General features: G+C 37.3%; 1 long non-coding RNA gene across 2 annotated transcripts; it reads right to left on the bottom strand.

Annotated features, from left to right (window-relative positions):
* Positions 1–9,157: 9,157 nt before the first annotated feature.
* Positions 9,158–14,402, bottom strand: LOC145120850 (uncharacterized). 2 transcript variants are annotated; one of them, XR_013714400.1, is made up of 14 exons: positions 14,208–14,402; positions 13,592–13,762; positions 13,459–13,512; positions 11,396–12,176; positions 11,225–11,309; positions 11,039–11,130; positions 10,832–10,957; positions 10,560–10,613; positions 10,395–10,457; positions 10,242–10,326; positions 10,099–10,155; positions 9,797–9,950; positions 9,448–9,511; positions 9,158–9,367 (listed from the first exon to the last, which is right to left on the bottom strand). It is a non-coding gene; the product is annotated as an uncharacterized LOC145120850 (long non-coding RNA). The 2 variants fall into 2 exon arrangements; XR_013714399.1 differs by having other exon boundaries at positions 10,242–10,320.
* Positions 14,403–15,424: the final 1,022 nt, after the last annotated feature.

The following is a 15,424-nucleotide window of genomic DNA, read 5'->3' as shown; positions in this document are numbered from 1 at the left end:
CATGAAATTCACACTTTGTACCTTACCAAGTCGTTGGTGGAGCGTGTGTGGTTAACCGGCACACTAACTTGGACTAGTAAGGATCATGAAGGGTGACTTAATGTTTATCATAGATCGGTGGAGCATGTGTAGTTAACCGGCACATTGATTAGGTGATAATATTAAGGGTACCAAGTGAATTTGCATGCTTATTCACACCTTGTTTTGTGATCCTCGGCATCCCAGTCACAAAACTTGAAGGGCACAATCGAGATTGAAACATGCCATTGAAAAGTTCAATGAATCTCAAAAGAATCTAGGAATTTCAAAACCAATTAAACCTAATAATTTATTTTGTTTTTCATGGTGGAAATTGGTGAATCGTCATTCACCTACCTTCAAATATGTTATAGCTTAGATTACGACATCCCTCTTCTAAGTTATAATATATTGTGTTGGATCCTAGCCTTAATATTACATTTGGGTGTCTTATTAAGGATTCTATATATCTAATCTAAACTTGTTTTCTTCTTTTCAGATGTCTTCCAACAACAATGCTTCAGGCTCTAACCCTACTGGCTCCTTCTCTCTCATAAACCTTTGTGGGAGAGTCATCTTTGATGGTTCCAACTTCATGGATTGGATCCGGAACATCAGGATGGTTACTCGTTACGAGGACAAGGAATATGTCCTCGATAAGGAGCTAAAAGAGCTTGATGAGTCCACTGCTACTCCTGAGGAGATCGCTGAATACATGACACATGAGAGAGATGCCACCAAAGTGGCATGCATCCTGATGGCCACGATGATAGCCGAACTCCAAAAGTCCTATGAGGATTATTACCCTTTTGAGATGCATCAGGATCTGATGGAAAGGTACCATCAGAGTGCTTGTCAAGAGCGGTATGAAATAATCTCCTCCATGATAACAACCCGTATGAAGGATAGCGAACCAATCACGAGCCACATGCAGAAAATGCAAAGGTATGTGGACCGTTTACTGAAACTAAATGTGAACTTCCCAGAGGAGTTGGCAATTGTTATCATTTTGCACTCCTTACCCTCGTGTTATGATCAATTCCGTATTACATACCACATGAACAAGGAGGAAGTCACACTCAGTAAGCTTCAAGGACTTCTGAAGACCACCAAAAGTGGTCTTAAAAGTAAGTCGGTTGCTACTCCTGCTCCTACAACTACCCATGTTTTGGCTATCGGGCAAGGCAAAGGGAAGAAGAGGAAGCACCCTTCGAAGGGTACCAAGGGAAAGTCTCTTGAAGGCTCCTCATCTGGAACCATAGGTGGTTCTATCACTCCTTCTGCCATCCCTAAGGATGCTGATTGCTTCTACTGTCAGAATAAGGGGCACTGGAAGCGAAACTGCCCTAAGTACTTGTAGGATGTCAAGGATGGAAAAGTGAAACCATCCCATGCAGGTATTTACACTATATTGTCTAATAACTCACCATATTCTAACTCTTGGGTGCTTGATACAGGATGTGGTACTCACATATGTTCTGATTTGCAGGGCCTAAGAAGAAATGAGGATGTGGAGCACGGGAAGATAAACTTAATCATGGGGAATAGGAAGATTTCACCTGTTACCAACATTGGAGTTTATACTTTGTTGCTAGATAGTGGGTTAAAGTTAGATTTGAATAAATGTGTGTACTCGTCAGAAATGGCGAGAAATATTATTTCCTTTCATGCTTTGTACAAACAAGGGTTTACCTTTTCTTTTGATAATGAATGTGGTGGAATAAATGCTTTCTTTAATAATGTTTCTTATTTTAAAGCATTACCTTGTGATGGTGTGTATGAAGCTGTGTTGGTTGTAGATAATTTAGGAAATAATGTGTTGTGTATTGATTCTTCTACTAGCTTGGATAAAGCGTCTTTGTGGCATTGTCGTTTTAGACATGTAAGCAAGAAACGCATAGGCCAGCTCCAAAAGGATGGAGTCTTGGAGTCGTTCGACCTTAAGTCGGATGATAGTTGTGAATCTTGTCTACTTGGAAAAATGACAAAATCTCCTTTCACTGGTACTTGTGCAAGGGGTGAGGGTTTGTTGGACCTTATACACACTGATGTATGTGGACCATTCAAAACTGCCACAAGGGATGCTAATCGCTATTATGTGACTTTTATTGATGATTTTAGTAGATATGGTTATGTCTACTTAATCAAACATAAGTCAGAGACTTTTGAAAGGTTTAAAGAGTTTAAACAGGAAGTATAAAATCAATTGGGCAGGAAAATTAAGATGCTTCGATCTGATCGAGGTGGTGAGTATCTTAGCACTGAGTTCCTCGACTATCTTAAGGAGTGTGGGATTGTCTCACAATTGACACCTCCCAGGAAATCACAGCTGACTGGTGTGGCTGAGAGGCGTAATCGAACTTTGTTAGACATGGTTCGCTCTATGATGAGTCAAGCTTCGCTACCAATCTCTTTCGGGGGTATGCCTTAGAGACTGTCGCCCACATCCTTAATCTAGTCCCTTCAAAGAAGGTTGCCAAAACACCTCATGAGATGTGGACTAGGAAAGTTCCCAATTTGGACCACATCAAGATTTGGGGTTGCGAGGCTTTCGTGAGGCGCGAGACTCATGAAAAGCTCGAACCTCGAAGCGAGAGGTGTATTTTCATCGGCTACCCACAAAAATCCTTTGGTTACCTCTTCTACAGACCCAGTGAGAATGTGGTTTTTGTGGCAAAGAGAGGGGTCTTTCGAGAGAGAGAGAATTTATAAGCCAAGGAGACAGTGGGAGGCAAATTGACCTTGAAGAAATTCAAGAGTCAATTGGTGAAGGAACCTCAGACACTAGCAATCAACCTGAGGAGGAAACTCCTGTTGATGCGACTGACGAGTCTATACCTCCGAGGCGTTCCACAAAGGTTAGGAACACACCTGAGTTTTATTATGGTTTTCATATTACTACGGAAGGTGATACATTTATCAGTGATAGTACACTGGTAAATCTGGATGAACCTAACAGTGTAGAGGAAGCCATGGCAGGCCCGGAGTCTGCTAAATGGAAGGAGGCTATGGACAGCGAGATACAGTCCATGTATGACAATCAAGTTTGGAACTTGGTTGACAATGTACCAGGCCGTAAGACAGTCGGGTGCAAATGGATCTTCAAGAAGAAGACTCACATGGATGGGAAGGTGCACACTTATAAAGCGTGACTGGTCGCGAAGGGTTTTACTCTGACTCAGGGTATTGATTATGATGAAACCTTTTCGCCAGTAGCGTAGATTAAGTCTATTAGGGTTATGCTAGCGATTGCTGCATTTCATGATTATGAAATATGGCAAATAGATGTCAAAACCGCTTTCCTTAAGGAAAGTTGGCTGAGGATGTTTACACGAATCAGCCATAAGGTTTTTTCAGTGCAGAGTACCCTAATAGAGTGTGCAAGCTTGAAAAATCCATTTATAGATTGAAACAAGCAACTCGAAGCTGGAATCTTTGTTTCGATGAGAAGGTCAAAGAGTTTGGCTTCTCGAGAAGTGAAGATGACTCATGCGTGTATGTCAGAGCTAGTGGGAGTATAGTTAGCTTTTTGGTACTGTATGTAGACGACATACTACTCATAGGAAATGACATCCCAACCTTGCAGGAGGTTAAATACTGGCTTGGGAAGTGCTTTGCTATGAAGGACCTTGGGGAAGCTGCCTATATCCTAGGGATAAGGATATTAAGAGAAAGGAGTAAAAGACTAATTGGGCTTAGTCAGAGTACCTACTTGGATAAGGTGTTGAAAAGGTTCAACATGCAGAATTCCAAGAAAGGAGAATTACCGATCCAAAGCAATGCCAAACTGAGCAAGGCTCAGAGCCCGAGTATAGAGGCTGAGATAGCTGAGATGAGTTGATTACCTTATCCTTCCGCTGTTGGCTCGATCATGTATGCTATGACTTGTACCCGCTCTGATGTGGCCTTCTCTTTGAGCATGGTCAACAGATATCAGGGGAACCCTAGCAAGGCTCATTGGACTGCGGTAAAGAATATTCTCAAGTACCTGCGAAGGACTAAGGATTGGATCCTAACCCTTGGTGGGAGCGATGACTTGAGAGTAGTAGGGTATAGTGATGCTAGTTTCCAGACTGATAGGGATAACTTCCGCTCTCATTATGGCTGGGTCTTTACCCTAAATGGAGGGGCAATCACTTGGAAGAGTTCCAAGCAGGAGACGGTAGCTGATTCGACTTGTGAATCAGAGTACATAGCAGCGAGTGAAGCGGAAAAGGAGGTGATATGGCTGAAGAACTTCATCGGAGACCTTGGAGTTGTACCATCTATTAAGGAGCCTATGGAGATTTTATGTGACAGCAATAGTGCGGTTGCCTTAGCGAAGGAACCAAGAGATCATGGCAGATCTCGATACATTGACAAAAAATATCACTTCATAAGACACAAGATAGAAGAAGGACTCCTCATGGCAAAGAGGGTATCGTCGGATGAGAACCCTGCAGACCCCCTTACGAAGGGACTGATGAGGGTTAGGCATTTGCAGCATGCGAGGCGCATCAGGCGACGATATTAGTTTTACGGATTTGATAGTTGTTACTGAAACTTGTACAATGTAATCGACGTTTGATGATGAATAAAAGTTGTGATTTTTTTATGAGTAAGGTGTTGCTATCATTGTCAATTATTTACTATTGTTTCAGCTTTGCATGTTTTGACTTCCAGAATAATAAATTTATTCAAATTCTCCACAGTCGGTCATATGTCGGAAGTAGGTATGAATCAAGACTGTCATGGATTGGGATTGTAGTTGACTAAAAGTGTTTAGGCATAGCAATGGTTACTACAACATTCATGAGTGCTCATAAGTTATGAGTATTGGAACAAACCCACACTCTCTTGTATCACTTCATGGAATTTATCTCGAGTGATCGTGAGACGGTAATATCATATAAGTCTTCAAACCTAGAGATATGAGTTGTTGCCTATGAGTTGGTTGTGCATTGATTGCACGAAAACGCATCAGTAACTTGATGTTATAAAACGTGCCTTTGTGTACAATTCAACAAGTAGTAGAACAAGCATATGAGTCGAAGTTTATCTGTTCCTTCTTGAATTAGAAGCGATATCTGGGCCCCTCGATGATTTTGTTTTGACCTATGTACCGGGCCCGGTCATAACTAAATTGATGTGTTCGATTAAGTTCTTTGTCAAACAAATCTGAAATCGGGAAACAAACTGTTGGACAATAAGTAAGACATTGTTCCATGTATTTGTCCGGCTGATATCATGAGAGCAGAGGATTATATGATCACTTATCTAAAATGGCACTTCATAGTTCAACAGAGTTTTCGAGAGCTACGATTGCCGGTTGGTTCCTGAAGCTATATAGGCAAATACAGTTATCAGACTTATCCAAGTGGGAGACTGTTGGAGAAGGTGTCTAAGTCCATAACTTATTTGATATATACTTGACCCGACCCGTCATGGTCCATTTGGGTTGCACTTCACCCGAACTATTTGTATGGATAATATTATGAGAATAGTATGTTTATGACTTATTAATATATTATAAGTTATAGTATATTAATATATGAAATCATATTATTTAATTAGTATTGATCTTAAATTAATTATGAATTAATCTAGTGATCAACAGGTGACTAATTAAATAATGGGCTATTATATTCATATAGTGTGGGCTAATACTCATTAGAAAATGGGCTAAGCTTGCATGGGAGTCCATGGATGATCCATGGAGCTTTTAACCCATGGATCATTGGAAAAGGAAAAGACATGGGTTATTAGGGTTTACATGGTTCATAACCCTAATCATATACACTATATAAAGAGGCTTGTGGTGCTTGAAATAACACTATGTGTGTATGCATAAGAGTGGCCGATTTCTAGAGCTTGTATACTCTCTCATAAAGTTTTCCAAGTTTGTGGTGTTTTGTGATTTCCATTTGAGGCATCCACATTATTCGTGCTAGGCTCTCAAACTCCTAAGGAATCAATTCACTACTAAAGGTATGTAATTCTTCTAGTATCTTTTATGGTTAAAAGTACTCCATGCCATGCTAGATAGGATATGGACCTTGGAAAATTATTTTGCATGTATTTTAGTCAAACATAGATCCAAGGTTTCTAAGGTTGCATGAACACCTTAGGAGTGTTAGAATGCTCAAAACCTAATAGTTTGTGATTCCATTAGAGGTGCAATACTTGAGGGACTAAGCTTTCAGAAGTCAAGATCAAGAAGGTTTTTGATTGTTATTGCTACATAACAATCAAGCTAAGATCTAAACCCTAATCTTATGTCAATTTCGATAATAGTATGTTAGATCTAGGGTTTATGAGCTTTGGATGATTATTGCATGTACAATTAGAAAAACTAGATCCAAAGCTTTAGGGTTTGCATGTGTACTATAGGATTAATGTAATGCCCAAAACCCATCAGTGGTATCAGAGCCTAGGTTGTTTATCTAATGTATTTGATGTTATGTTTTATCATTCAAAGCTGAAAATCGCGAAAAACTGGATCTGGAGGCTTGACTCGCGGAGTTCACTGGCAACTCGACGAGTCCAAAGGTCAGATGCCAAATTTTTCGGGATTTTAACCTATTTTGGCTTGGGATAATTACCAAAAACGTTTTTAACAAATAAAATAAGGATTATGGTATTGATTATCCTAATCCAAATAGTAGATAATTGTCAAAATTAAGATAATTACTTGTTTTATAAGATAAGGATTAATTATTTGAAGTTTTGATTTGAATTATCTTGAAAGGAAATTGAATTACGTCAAATTTAGATAATCACTAATTATTTGATTAGTTAAATTATTTGTAATTTGATCTAGAAGGTTTTGAAAAGTTTCAAAACTTGCCCTCAAGTTTTGGAATTTGAATATTTGATTAAAAGTTTAATTTTGAAATATTAAATTCTAAAACCCTAGTATTTTGAAAAAAATTCAAATTACACCCTTATGACTTTATTAAATTAATTAAGTGTATAATTAAAAGAGAGTTAATAAATTCATAATGATATGGTTTAAGTTTAATTAAATTAAAAGTATAATTTATTAAATTAGACCACCTAGTATTTTAAAAGTGTAAAATACACCCTTATACTATATAAAATTAAAAGTCTAATATATTATATATGTATAAGTAAAAGGTCAATCTTACCGTTAGTAGGCCTCATTCACGAAGCTGTACTATAAGGGGTGTTTAAGGATATTGCCTATAAAATGGCGATTGAATGGGTATCCACTCTTACCCACCGCACCGTTGACTAGTGGAGGGTCGTTAGCCGAACGGGTAGGATAGGACACAACCTTCCATTATAAGTATAATGAAATACGAAGTAACTAAACACTTTTATAAATTCCCAAATCTTAGTTACTTTAGGAAAAATGTGGAGTTGGTGCTAATCCATGAAATTGCACATTACACCTTGTTGGTCGTTAGTGGAGCGTGTGTGGTTAACCGGCACACTAATATGAGACCAATGAAGGATGGTAATGGGTAGCTCGTAGATTATCATAGATCAATGGAGCGTGTGTGGTTAACGGGCACATTGATTAGGTGATAGACATCTTTGAGAGTACCAAGCTAATTTGCATGGTTATCCACACCTTGTTTGTGATTCTCGGCATCCCAGTCACAAACATGAAGGGCATAATCGGGATTAAACATGCCATTGAAAAGTTCAATGAATCTCAAAAGATCTAGGAGTTTCAATTCATTTAAAACTGAAATTTCTTTTTCGTTTTTCATGGTGGAAATTGGTAAATCGTCATTTACATACCTTCAAATGTTCTGTAATTGGATTACGACATCCCTCTTCTGAGTTGTAGAATATTGTGTTGGGTCCTAGCCTTAATATCTCATTTGGGTGTTTTATTAAGTACTCAATCAACTAACTTGAATTTTCTCCCGTTTTGTAGATGTCTAAATCTAACAATTATGGTTTTCCTGAATCCTTTGGAAAAAGCTTTCCACATGAAGATGATGTTCCACAATTGGATCGTGGAATTGGAAATCATGCTTCACTTCCTCCACCTCCTCCAATAATTCTCCCTGACCCACGTGTTCGAAGACTTGAAAAGTTCAAAGTCACTCATGCCCTATTGGCAAAAAGACACAAAGATGGAAAGTTTGTGTGTGCACACGTCTTAGAGATGAAGTCACACATTGACAGGTTGAGGATGTTGGGTGTCGATGTCTCAAGGAATTTGGTTGTTGACTGGGTTCTTCAATCACTTCTTGACTCATATAGTGAGTTCATTAGAGAGTACTATATGATGGACCACGACGTGACCCTCATTGATCTTACCTATTTGCTTATTGCTGCTGAATCAACAATGATTTGGCGAACTGGTCAAGCAAATTTGTCTGGTAAATCAATGTCCCAATCTTCTATGGACAATGGCAACATTGGAAGTCCAGAAAAGTTTTCTCTATGCAAGAGAAAGGCTAAGTCTGAGATAGTCCCGTGTACCATTCCAGAAGAGTCCATATGTTTCTACTGCCAAGAAAAGGGGCATTGGATGCGAAGCTGCCATGTTTACCTGAGAGATCGCAAGGGTGAAAGAGTCAAGATGTATGACTCTGCTTCAGGTAAAATCCACTATCTAACTCTATTAAGTTCCTATTTATAGATTCTTAATACATGATGTGATAAGATTGCATTTTGATGTTTTGTAGGATCGAAGAAAAGAAAAGAAGCTTAAAGGAAGCACTACTAGAAAAACAGCCTTTTACGAAGCGCAATGCGTGTCAAGGAAGGCCCTGTCATAACGAGAGACGACACTCTTTTGCGCGTCGTCTATTTACGACGCGCATTTACGACGCGCATTTATGACACGCATTTACGACGCACAGTTATGACACGCAATGCGTATCAAGGAAGGCCATGTCATAAAGGAAGACGACACGCATTTGCGTGTCGTAACCTTACGACGCGCGTGTTTATGACACGCAATGCGTATCAAGAAAGCCCCTGTCATAAATGTAGATGACACGCATTTGCGTGTCATAAACTTCAGTAACCATTTACGATATGCATTTACGACGCATCTTTACGATACTAATTTACGCATAATACAAAAATATTTAAACAAATATATACCAAAACAATCAATTTCATCCAATAACATCATGTCAAAAACTGTAATACATTGATATTAAAGGGATCTAATTGTACATTGTTATTAAGAGGTTTTCCCTAACTATATAAGCTAATACTACATCCCGTATCAAGGGACACGTTCTGCAAAGTAATGCTATACAAACTAAAAAGATCTACACAAAGGTGATAAACATCAAATTCCAACTAAGTAGAGTTGCATCTTGCGTTTCATAATTCTTTAAGACTAATGAACCCATGCTCCGATAATTCTTGTGACCTGATCAAATAAAAGTCAAAAAATTAATATGCTAATATAATTAATAAAAGAATCAAACAAGGAATGTTAGTTGCAAATACTTGTGCCAAATGTGAGTGGTCAAATGAGGGAAAAGTGAACATCTACAAGCTTTTTGACACCAGCCTACACACAAGCACATATACATATCAACATAAGTGCAAAAATAAATAAACAAATAAATAATAAAAAAAATTCAGTTCATTACAATCGTATACTTGATAAATACATAAAGAATTAGATTAAAAAATGTTTAAAACACCCTTGTAAAGATTGAACTTCTTATGTTTGTTCATGAAGCTTCCTAGTACCTCTCTGTCAACTACAAATATATACATATATAGTTGACAAGTGGAGTTGGAATTGTAGTAATGCAAAGATATCATTGTAAAAAAGAATAATGAGTTTCACCTTTAGTTCATTGGAAATCTCATCCGTATATGGTTTTCCGTTGTTCTTGGTCAACACCATGTTAACTAGAGAAAGAAATTTGTTTACTCGATCTAATTTCTTCTTTTGACAATACACATCCTACCTCATTGCATTACCTCGAGGACAAAATACTCTGCAAAATCATGAAAGTCATTTGGCCTGAGCATGAAAAGAAAATTAACCTTTAGGAAAGGGTATTTCAGTCAATGACCAATATCAAGAAAATCTAGTAATAACCTCAGAAAGGGTATTTCAGTCATTTATACAAATGAGTATAATACCTCGGATGCTGTGCTAGCTAAAGCAAAAATCGCCTCAATCCGAACACGCCAAAAGGCCTTAACAAGGTAGAAAAGGTCATAGTTGCACTTTAATAATTTTCTTACAGAAAACTAAAGCATTGTACGTTAAAAGAATTTCTTACTTTGAAAATTCTATAACTGGGAAGATTTTTCAATGGACAGGTAGAAGAAATAAACAACTTCATTAGCCAGGTGGCGAAACTGCATCTTAAAATTTTAAAATTACCATCAATTTATAATAATATTTTTTTTTCATGTCAAATCAAAGCAATCACCTCTTTTGTGCTGAGAGTTCTTAAAGCTGTGTCTTTAGGCGGTGCAACCAGATTCTTCAAAACCTGCCATTGCCAAGAAGAATAATAATAATACAGTGGAATGAAGATGCGTTATTAGTTTAGTAGTATAATACTAAGGAATGAAGGTAAAGCTAACCATCTTACTTTATAAAATGACTCGGGACCCATCTATTTTTCCAACATTTGGAGAACTACAACCTGTAAGAAAGAAGCAGTTGTCAAACGTAAGACTTATCAATTCTAACGTGGGGAGTTGGAAGGATAAAAGAAGATGGGAAAAAAGGTAAATGGTTAGTGGTTTGATACATTAGGCCAGCTATATTTAAAGAAACATAGATGCCCATGTTTAGTGCTTAACTCATCAAATCCATTAAGTAAAAAAGCAACAGCCTCATAATTTCATAAGATCAACTTACAGATTTGCAAGTGCGAATTTTTCCATAAAAACTAATGCATTGTGTTCCATACAAAGCTTTGGAAGCATCAGAGGAGCTTAAAGCAGTTGCAGCACTATCATCTGCTTTGCAGACCGCACAATTTGCCTGCAATCATTCAAATGAAACATTAAACACTCTAATCAAGAGATTCAAGACCAATATTACACAATGATCAAAAAAACATACCTTATATCGCCTATACCGTGCTTCATTGTTTCCAAGAAATTGATTAATATATGAGTCTGTTAAGAACCCCGCAAGTCCATCTAATAACCATTCTGACAACAAAAAAATGGAAAAGTAAATCAGTATTACATTTACATTGCTTTATTTTAATTTTAATTACGGAAAGCCATAAGTATAGCATGTTACCATCATTTGGTGCTTCTGCAGTGATATACACTCCAAACCATTGCCTTGCAAGCCCATATGCAAGTTTTATTCTTGTATCTATTGTCTATTGTTCCATTACAATTACAGATTAAAGTAAGCAACATTAAATTGCATTGAATTATAAGTTCAGCCATTAAAAGCATTACATACCTGATCAACTTAACTTCCACCACATTGGCCGTTTTCTAATTGGTTATGAAAATAGGATGCAAGCTATTAATCTTCTATTAAAGTTGGGGTTCCTGATTTTATTCGTATGTTCATGAACTGCAACCAAATTAAAGGAACACCTGAATCGACATGATTCTGGTAACTTATGTCATCACAACCAACTGTTATATTTAAAATTATAACCAAAACATTTGATGCTTAAACAGGCATACTCATAACGAATCACTTGTTGTGAAACAATCTTTGTACATATCAGGTATTGACCACTCAAGTGACGTGGATGGAAATCTATACTGTAAACCGAATAAGTAAAGTAAATATATGTTATGTGTTTGTTTGGGTTGTTGAGTGGTTTCATTATTGATATTTTCTATGAACAACTATTTGATCGAAGACCAAACTTCTTTCTAAATGCTCAATTTCTCATCACTTGCGTGGTGGTTGGGCACTTTTCACCTTCTTCCTTATGTAGAATCTGACAATAAGAAAGGTAGGGTGTCTAACCAATTTAAAAAGCATCTTTTACGCCTCACCAGATGCTCTGGGATAGAAATAAGAAAAGAAAAATATGTAATATTCATGCCCATAAACATAATTACGATACTGCCCTTCCACAGCAGAGAAGTTAAAGGGTGCATCGAGGGTAAGGTTGTCATTCAAGATGTAAGGTTGTCATTCTTGTACAGGTACTCAGGGACATAGAAGGCAACTGTTGCTGGCAAGGCTGGTGGAGAAGCTTGATGTCTGCCTGAACAACAACCTACAATAACCCATTGGAATCAGTGTTTAAACACATAGTTCTGCTTAAAACAATACAAAAATAAATTACACCAATTAGAAAATTACAAAATCTAGAAAGGCTATATTACAAAGAATAAACCGAATTGAAGATACATAATTCAAAAGGGATAAGCCCTGTATTTGAACATGGTAAGGTCAGAATTATAACTATCATATATAACTACTGACATATAACAAGCCATAAACTCATATATTGGATAAAACCCAACTGGATTATAACCTAAACAAAGGAACATAAAAAGATCCAAATTTCGAATGAAACAACTACCTGTATTCAACCTAATTAAATAAAAATTGGTTTATTCAATATTACATGGTGGCCATAGATAGGTAAAAAGCAGCAACGACGACGAAAGAAGAAATATTGGACCCAAAAAATCGGGAGAAAAGGGTGAAGAGAGAGAGAGAGAGAGAGAGAGAGAGAGAGATGGCTACAGGCCTTCAAATTAATTTTCCTAATGGTTCATGTGAGATGATGAAAGAAACTTTGAAGTTTGGCGAGTAGTAAAGAGAAAATGCGTGCCATCAGCAGGAGGTGGTGAGGAGCGATGTCATCTTATTGTCTCCTGCAACAACAACCAAAGCAAGAGGCGGCAAGAAGCTCTCTGGAAAAGACCGTATTCTTTTCCTAAAAAACAGAAAATAGCCTAGGAGATGATACCATGAGGCAGGTGACAAAATAGGCGCGAGTCTGTAGGAAGGAGAATATCCTTTGAGGATTCTGTTACAATTTATATAATTTAACCCGGGTTGTCCTGTTTCTTAGTCCTTAAATTTTCACAATTATTCAGAGGCTCCTTATTAAAAAAATCACATCAAAATCAAATCACTTTTACTATGACTATAGTCAATTCAACATAACTATTTGTTACTCTTCTTTGTCCAATGAAGCTGCACATAACCTTCTATCTCTTAGACTTTATATGGGCTATACATACATTGAAGTTTAGCATGTATTCAATAACATAATAATTTAAGTATGATCTAATATGCTCATAACATAGATTAAGTCAACAAACTCCACAACTAAATTGAGATTAAATGTAGTAATGCACGATCTAATAACTGACTGGAATGAATCCAAAAACCAGGTTCAAGCATTTCATCGAGCAGTTGGAGTGCTTCATAAAACTTTCTTTCAAATGTCAACCCAATCCACACAGAAGAACACATAATTTGAGAATGTGAAAGAAGGGTACTAGTAAGAGAAACACCAACTAAAAGCAAATAAAAATTATTACCTTGGTTGTTGCAAACCCTCCATCGATATCGGCTGATATATTCAGTTTACCTACCTGCAATTTGAAATTAGAAGAATAATTGGGCCTAAAACCCTCCAATCGCAAGTCCCATGATAAAAAAAGATCCATCTACCTCAACTGCATTTTTATTTGCCTTTTAACTCATAACCATAACCAATCATTCTTGATTGGTAATCCTTCAAATTGTGTTCTTCGGCATGAGAGAGAGAGAGAGGTCAGATGGTTAGGATCTCTATCCCACAGTGAAGAAGGCGTGCGACCAAACCACCAACATCCATTAATCCTAATTTTGAAAACAACAAAATGTTAAAGTAGAAAATTCCAACCCTAATACCCCCTAAAATTGATTTCTTAGATAGAACCTGCAATTATTTATAGTGAGAAGGAGATGAAAAGCAAGAACGGTAGGATAGAATAAGACGTGAGGAAGAAGAGGGTCAGAGGATAGAGTACAAATAATGAAGCAACATGTTTCTTAATGGCCCCTAAAACCAAGCAACAGGTGTCAAGTCAAACGGCGACGAAGTAGGGCAGATGAGGTAGAAGAACGATTGTAAAACCAAAAGGATCAAGATTGAAGACCTAAAAAATCTAAAATTGAGATCCAAAATAGATAAAATTTCAAAAGACAGAAGAGAAGGGATGTGTTGAGGGTCGTAAGCGTCAAGTATCATTGCCAATCGAACCAAAAAACAAAAATAGATTAATTAAGTTTATAATTATCTTACCCAGGTGTAAGAAATCGGAGGGGTGACTCAGCCACAATGAACGATCGGTGGAGTAAAAGGGGATGGAAGACTGGCAAGTAGCTTTGGGGGAAACGCCAAAGGAAAACCCACCGTGAAGTCTCCTACCTCAGCGTGAGGTCACAGCTTGGCAGCCAAGCTTCACCACCGTGTACGTTAAATGAGGTCGCCCCGCATTCTTCGTATCGGAGGAAGGAAGCAGGTCATCGACGTGCACCAAAGTAAAACTCTTTAATATATAGGTAATGATATAGAGAGAGAGAGAGAGAGATAGAAAAGAACGATGGAAATAAGATAGAGGATAACAGTGGCGGCCTTTCAAACTTTTGGGATTTTCGTTTCCCCCCAGCTGCAAAAGAAGAGAATGCGCCTTTTATTAAAAAATATAATGCGACATTTCTAGACGACACCCATTTTTAAATAAGTGCCCTCGGTGTTTTTAATTTTTTTTGTTGGACATTAATTTTAGGGCCCGCACAAAAGCGTGTCCTCTATTCTTCAAATTTTAGAAGAGATGACATTATTTTTAGGGCACACGCTTTTGCGTATCGTAAATCACCGCGTGTCATTGTTTGCGCGTCATTAAAGGGCTGTTTTCTAGTAGTGAAGAGTGAGCTGGGTCTGATCACGAAGAAATGGATTTCGACCGCATGATTCGAAGATCGGATTTTTGAGCTATTGTTTAAGAGTTAGGATAGATTGCTTAGAAATGTTTAGTAACATAGTTTTCATTTGTAATTGCGTTGTAAGGACAAGTTTTTCCGTACGTTTATAAATAAAATAAATTTTGTTTTGTCTTATTTATATTTCCTTACAATGACATTTGTGAAAATTGATGTTTGTATGTTTCTATTGATAGCAATATTGAAAAGGATGTGATTCTTAGTTATGTTATTTGTGGTAGTGTCAAAAATTTACCAAATAATGAATAATTCTCATCACCCAAGTCTCAATTGGATAGAAACTTGGAATCATGCAACTGGCATTGTGTGATGAATGAGAACCTTCGTATTTGGGAAATTGAGACGAATTCCTTGTTCGCATGTAGATGTGAGTCAAGTGAAGGACTATGAGATCTAGTACACAGTGTTGTGCATTGGACAAGTACACCACAAAGAATGATAAGAATATTCGTCATGATTTGCTAAAGGTTTAGTAAATGTGGTTATGCTTAAAAGATTAAGTATGATTCTGAATCA

The sequence above is a fragment of the Lactuca virosa genome, chromosome 6 (genome assembly GCF_052849685.1).
Source record: "Lactuca virosa cultivar CGN04683 chromosome 6, Lactuca_virosa_CGN04683_v6, whole genome shotgun sequence".
Lineage (NCBI taxonomy): Eukaryota > Viridiplantae > Streptophyta > Magnoliopsida > Asterales > Asteraceae > Lactuca > Lactuca virosa.
Note: the sequence above shows the minus strand (reverse complement) of the source record. Positions and strands in the feature narration are given on the sequence as shown.